The 6,867-nt window shown below is 39.7% G+C and overlaps 1 pseudogene; it reads right to left on the bottom strand.

The window, feature by feature from the left end:
* Positions 1 to 1,501: 1,501 nt before the first annotated feature.
* LOC149158613 (late embryogenesis abundant protein D-34 pseudogene) lies at positions 1,502 to 2,175 on the bottom strand (annotated as a pseudogene).
* Between the last annotated feature and the right edge of the window lie 4,692 nt (positions 2,176 to 6,867).

The following is a 6,867-nucleotide window of genomic DNA, read 5'->3' as shown; positions in this document are numbered from 1 at the left end:
CTTGAACCTTAGAATTTTCTCTTAGATATGACGTGATGGATGGTGGCTGATATCCATAAAGTGCCATAAATGGGGTCATTTTTGTTGCAGTATGGTAGGAAGTGTTATACCACCATTCAGCCAGAGGCAACCATTTAACCCATTGTGTCTGTTTATCAGATACAAAGCAACGAAAATATCATTCTAAACATTTATTTACTATCTCAGTTTGCCCATCAGATTGAGGATGATAAGATGAGCTATGAGCTAACTGAGTACCAAGACAGGAAAATAATTTTGTCCAAAAATTTCCATTGAAAATGAGATCTCTATCACTTACAATAATCTTTGGGTTTCCATGTAGCTTTTGAATTGTTTCCATAAATGCAGTAGAAACTGTACTGGCTTTAAATGGATGTGATAATGCACAAAAGTGTGCATACTTGGTAAGTCTGTCAACTAACACCATGATGACACTCTTTCCCTCAGACTTGGGTAAACCTGTGATAAAATCCATTGAAACCTCCTCCCAACGTTGACTTGCAATGGATAAAGTTTGTAATAGACTTCCAGGGTCTTAATTGTTTCAACTTTATTTGTTAAGAAATTTACTGCATAACATAAATAATTACTGAGAGGAATAAAGATAAAAATAACCAGCAACAACCATAAACACAAATGTTTATCTAGGAAAACCCCAAATTTGGGGAAAATAAGATCTCATTAGCATTGGCAAAAACCCTGGCCAATCCGACCAAGTGAGCCTTCACCGCTCACCTCCAGGTTTTGCATTACAATGAAGTACTTTCAGCCTTTTATAAGCTCCATTACATATAATACCACGAGCAGAATACTATGGGTGCACAATACCATGTGCCCCAAAACTATCATTGTTTAACCTGGTCAACTTTGACTCTATCCCGAGTCAAGTTTACCTAACAATTCCCCCTTAAACTTGACTTGGGGTTCCTTGACTAACTCCAGCCAAACCTGCTAAGTGAGAAAATCCCGCTCACTCTAGCCCTTACCCTCCTCAGAGTTTTTACCCAAGGTATTGTTAACCCGACATCCCCCCTATCACTTAGGTCTAACAAGACTTTACTAGTGATTACCCAGGGGTACACATGCCTTACCAAGTCTTACAGTAATATGCCTATTTACATGCAATAATTTTGACTTCATTAATCTTTTTTTAATTTTTTTTTAATATCTTTACACATCCTTTTGCTGTTATCTCAACACATCCTCTCTTTTTATATTGATTATGCCGCCATTTCCCTTTGAATGCTAACTTGGACGAGGTCGTCGATTAGGCCATCTAAGGCCTGGCGATTCGCCTTACTAGCAAGAAGCTTTACCTCCTGAACAACATGGACGCCCCATCCAACCTCAAGATCGGGGCAATAGAGATTCCTAAGAGCCCTGTCGAACTCTTCCTATTTAGAAGATCCGGTTGCCTCATAATTCTCAATGAAACATTGGACAGTCCTCCGCCTCAAATCCCTCGGGTTCGTGTTCAACCTCATTGCCTTCTGCGAAGCCTTGAACAGGCAATTCCCATCGGCCTCCAAATCTCCACCATGAAACAAAAAATAACGTCTCCTAAGGTCATTTTCATCGAATACGGAAATCGTGCATTAACATCTGCCTCCGATTGCACCGCTGAGGCCATGCTGCCTTTAGAGATCTTTCCAGTCCCGATGGCTTGCCGCTCGGCTGCCTGGACTACAACTGCATCGCTTAGTTCCACAGGCTTATCACCTGCTCTCATGGCAGCCGCCTCCAATGCTTCTTCGATGGTGACATCCGCGTTAGCCGCCGTGGGATAATCTGCGGGCGCCGGGCGGATGGCGGAGCGAATGGCCTGCCCGGCTACGTATTCCGTGGTGACGTTCACACCGGGTAGCTGGGCTTCGGCGACAGTGACACCTGCTCACCCACAATGTTGTCTTCTGCCCGACTGTTCACTAGGTCAGTGCTCTTTTCCATCTCGGCCGCTGTCTGCATGACTGCGGTGGCCCCTAACTTTAGTGTTTTGCTGAGCGCCCTCGTCTCTGAGCTTTGCATGAGAGCTGTGTCCTGCGGAGTGATGGCCTGCGCCGCTAGACTCCTGCTGACATTAAATATGTCTCTATATGTTATGGGCTCCGGCAATTGATCTTGCGCTTCATCCCTCCTCGCCTGCCCTTGACTCATGATGATCCTCATATGTAAGTCATGCCCGAAACCCCATACCACCCTATTCATTGACCTTCACGGCAGCCTCCATGGCATCACCGACACCACCGGGATAAGCTTCCCCAGTCTCAGTGTGACTTGCTTCCAGCTCTTTGATCCTCCTTGCTTCCTCTGCTGTAACAACCTTGTCCAGAGGTAGGTCTTCAGAAGTCAATCCCACTGGATAGTTTAACCCCTATGGGATCTGTTTTTTTTTTTACAGTCGTGGTAGCAATCACATCATTTCTCTGGCACACTTTCTTTTGCACCGATCACACGATATGCACACACAGGTACCCAGCGTCTTATTTTCCCTCGGTCGATCCACAGATTGCAATATACAACTCTCAACCCGATTTGAACTAGCCGCAACGACTACAACATCTCACACATTCAGCGTTGGCATAGTGGCCTATCTGAGTGTTTCTAGAACCTTGTTCTGGCTACATTTAGATTAGGTTTTGAAGCCAAAAATAAATCCTTCGCTGCATAGGTGTACATCTGAATTCCAAACCCTTAACCATGGCTCCGATATCAATTGTTAAGAAATTTACTGCATAACATAAATAATTACTGAGAGGAATAAATATAAAAATAACCAGCAACAACCATAAACACATAAACACAAATGTTTATCTAGGAAAACCCCAAATCTGGGGAAAATCCCAACCTAATAAGATCTCATTAGCATTGGCCAAAACCCTGGCCAATCCGACCAAGTGAGCCTTCATCGCTCACCTCCAAGTCTTGCATTACAATTAAGTCCTTTCAGCCTTTTATAAGCTCCATTACATATAATACCACATGCATAATACTATGGGTGCACAATACCATGTGCCCCAAAACCATCACTATTTAACCTGGTCAACTTTGACTCTATCCCGAGTCAAGTTTACCTAACATTATTTTGTTGGCAAACCAAACATTCTGCCACAAACTTTTGAATATTCGATTTAAGGCCATCCCAAAAAAATTCCCTCTTAACCCTGTGGTAAGTTTTTAAAAATTTTGAGTGCCCTCCTAAGGGAGAAGTGTGCAATTCCATAAGAATCTTTTGTTTGAGTTGGGAATTCTTACAGAGGTATAAGTGATCTCTGTACCATAATGAATCATTTTTCTAGCTAAATGTTTTAGATGTACTAGAATCTTGTTGTAACTTTCGAATAAGTGCCCACACTTCTTCGTCATTCTTCCATTCCTCCCTTGCTTCATTTATCCAATCTGGTTGGATAATAGAAATGGCGCACAACAATGCTTCCACATCCTCATCATTTCTTGAGAGTGCATCTGCCACAACATTTTTCTTCCCTTTTTTGTAGATGATTTCAAAGTCATAACCCAACATCTTTGTGACCCATTTTTTTGCTCTTTAGAGGATAATCATTTTTCTAAAAGGTATTTAAGGCTATCATGATCCGTTTTTACCTTGAAGTGTCTTCCCATTAGGTAGGGTCGCCATTTCTTAAGTGCATGTAGTATTGCCAACATTTCCTTCTCATAAATAGCTTTGTGTAAAAAATTTCCCTTGATTGGACGACTTTCAAAAGCAATGGGTCTTTCATCTTACACTAAAACAACACCAATTCCATTTCCTAAAGCATCACATTCCACAATAAAGGTTTTTGTGAAGTCCGGAGTAGCTAAGACCAGTGCTTGGCACATTGCCTCTTTAAGATATTTGAAGGCCTTTGTTGCTTCTGGAGTCCATGAAAAAGCATATTTCTACAATAATGTTGTTAGAGGTGTTGCTATTCTCCCATTATTCTTAACAAACTTGCAATAATACCCTGTCAACCTGAAAAATCCTTGTAGATGCTTTATGGATGTGGGGATTTTCCATTCCTTAATGGCTTTAATTTTGCTAGGGTCTACCTTAACTCCTTCATGAGATATAATATGACCCAGATATTCCACCTCTTGTACTCCAAAGAAACATTTGGATATTTTTGCATATAATTGTTTCTCCTCCAATAGTTGTAGCACCTTGTCAACATGTTCAGCATGATCCTTCCAAGACTGGCTGTAGATTAGTATATCATCGAAAAATACTAACACAAATTTTCTAAGGAAGGGTTTGAAAATGGAGTTCATCAAACCTTGAAATGTAGAAGGTGCATTGGTAAGGCCAAAAGGCATGACCAAAAATTCATAATGACCCTCATGAGTTCTAAATGTTGTTTTCGGAATGTCTTCCGTCTTCATTCTGATTTGATGATATCCTGAATGAAGATCCAACTTGGTAAAGTAAATTGATCCATGCAATTCATCCAATAATTCATCAAAGACAGGAATGGGAAACTTATCTTTAATAGTGAGCTTGTTGATCTCCCTATAATCCAGACACATGCACCATGATCCATCCTTCTTGTGCACCAATACTACTGGAGCAGAGAAAGAACTTTGACTAGGTTGAACTATACCAGCCTCTAGCATTTCTGCAACCATACGTTCAATTTCACTCTTTTGGGCATAGGGATATCTGTATGACCTGATGTTTGGAGGAACACTTCCTGGAATCAAGTGAATAGCATGATCATGATCACGAATAGGTGGGAGACCTTTGGGAGTCTCAAATACCTTGGAATGATTGTCCAAGACATTTTGGAGATCTGGAGAAATAGATGATTTCGATGTGGAAACATCTAGCGAACATAATTGTGAAATTACACCTCGTTGTTCCTTTTTTAGAAGCTTTGTCATACCGTTAGAGTTGATTATCTTTCCCAGTTTCCCTACAATACCCCTTAATTCAACTTCCTTTCCTTCCATAGAAAATTTCATGAAAAGTTCTTGAAAATTAAAAGCTATTGTACCCAAGGATTGTAGCCATTGGACTCCCAGTACAACATCAGCACCTCCCATTGGAATGGAAAGCATTGGGCTATTCAATACATATTCTCCCATGGATAGCTTGATATTATGGCACTTTCCAGAGCAATTTATGGTTCCTCCACTTGCAACCATCACTTGACACTCTGGTGCTGGATATAGGAAGCAATTCAATTCTTTTGCTATCTTACAATGAATAAAATTGTGGGTATTTCCTTAATCAATCGACACTATTACCCTTTTCTTCTTGATATGTCCTTCTATCTTGATAGTTTGAGGAGTGGTAATTCCAACCAATGCATTACAAGATATGATTGGATCCATTTCTTCTTTATCTAGGGTTTTTTCCTGGAGTATATCCTCTTCTTTTGACATTTCTTGTTCCTTTTCTTCCTCCTCTTCATAATCTATGTAGAATAATTTCTTCTCAGCACACTTATGACCTTTAGTGTATTTGCTATCAAAACTGTAACAAAGCCCTTTTGCTCTTTTTTCTTCCAATTGTTGTGGTGTCAACCTTATAGGTTGTGGAAGGCTAGGGGCAACAACACTTCCATCTTTGTAGTTGTGAGTGGTAGGTTTCCTAGTTGCCATAATTTTGCTTTCCATTTTTCTTGCTAACCTGAATGCCTTCTCCAATGAATCAAGTTCCCAAAGGCAAACCTCATGTTGGATATTATCCTTTAAAGTCCCTATGAACACATCAATCCTATTCTCCTCCAGAATATCTTTTACCCTTATGTTCAATTTTTTGAAGTCCTAAATGTGCTCCATAATTGAACCTTTTTGTTTGAGACTTATCAATTGGCTAAAAAAGGTGTTTCTTTTGGTATCCTCATAATGTGCTGTTATTTCTTCTGTAAAAATTGCCCAAGTTACAATTTGTTTATGAGAGCAAATCCATTGATACCATACAAACTAATTTGGTTCCAAATATAAAGTTGCAATACGTACCTTCTGTGTGTTGGAGATCGAAAAATTGCTCCATCTGTAGTATCCATGTTGTGGGATCCTTGCCATCAAAATTCCTCATATTGATTTTTGGAATATGGTGGGTCTTCAATCCAACATTAGAGTCTATGAAATCATGATTAACATTTCTTTTGTTCTCATCATGAGTTTCCTTTACTACCCTTTCACCATTAGTGACCATTTCTTGTAGCAACTTATTCAAATTTATCTTCAATTCATCCATCTTATCGTCCATGCCATTCATCTTAGCTTCCATATTAGTGTCCATACCATTCATCTTAGCTTCCATGCCATCCATCTTAGCTTCCATGTCATTCATCTTAGCTTCTACGCCTTTTTTTAAACCATCCATCTTAGCTTCTATTACTTTTTGTGCAAGTGAAATTTGTTGTACTTGGTCTCGTAATTTTGATATATCATGTTGCATTTCTTCCTCTTCTTCAAAAGTCATGCTAGAGCTTTCAGGTTGCTTACTAGGTGTTTGCATTTTCTTTCTTCGGGGCATCAATTACCGATAATAATGCTTCATTATGCCCTTTGAATTTCTTCAAACTAATTTTTCAAACCAAGCTTCTGCAAAAAGTTAAAAAATCTACACACCTTTTTTCACTTTGTAGGAGCTCGATATTGCGTCTGATGTATCTCTGCAATTTCAGATCTTCTAGTTTTGAAATTGCAATCTGTAGTAGCCCTCTGCGTCCTCTTTCCAATGCCACTAGTCTGATCGAATTTAGATTCTCCAAGAAGGAGTTATGCACAATCACCCAAGAGGACTTGATTATATACCTTTTTAGAAGAGCGAACTTGTATGAAGTGCCATGTGTCACTTTTTTGACCTATGCATCTAAAAAATATACACAAGAAACTGCA

Source organism: Pinus tabuliformis, chromosome 5_2 (assembly GCF_031772625.1).
Source record: "Pinus tabuliformis cultivar Carrire ecotype Pingquan chromosome 5_2, CPIR1, whole genome shotgun sequence".
NCBI lineage: Eukaryota > Viridiplantae > Streptophyta > Pinopsida > Pinales > Pinaceae > Pinus > Pinus tabuliformis.
The sequence above is the reverse complement of the archived record's forward strand: the minus strand, read 5'-3'. Positions and strand labels throughout refer to the sequence as shown.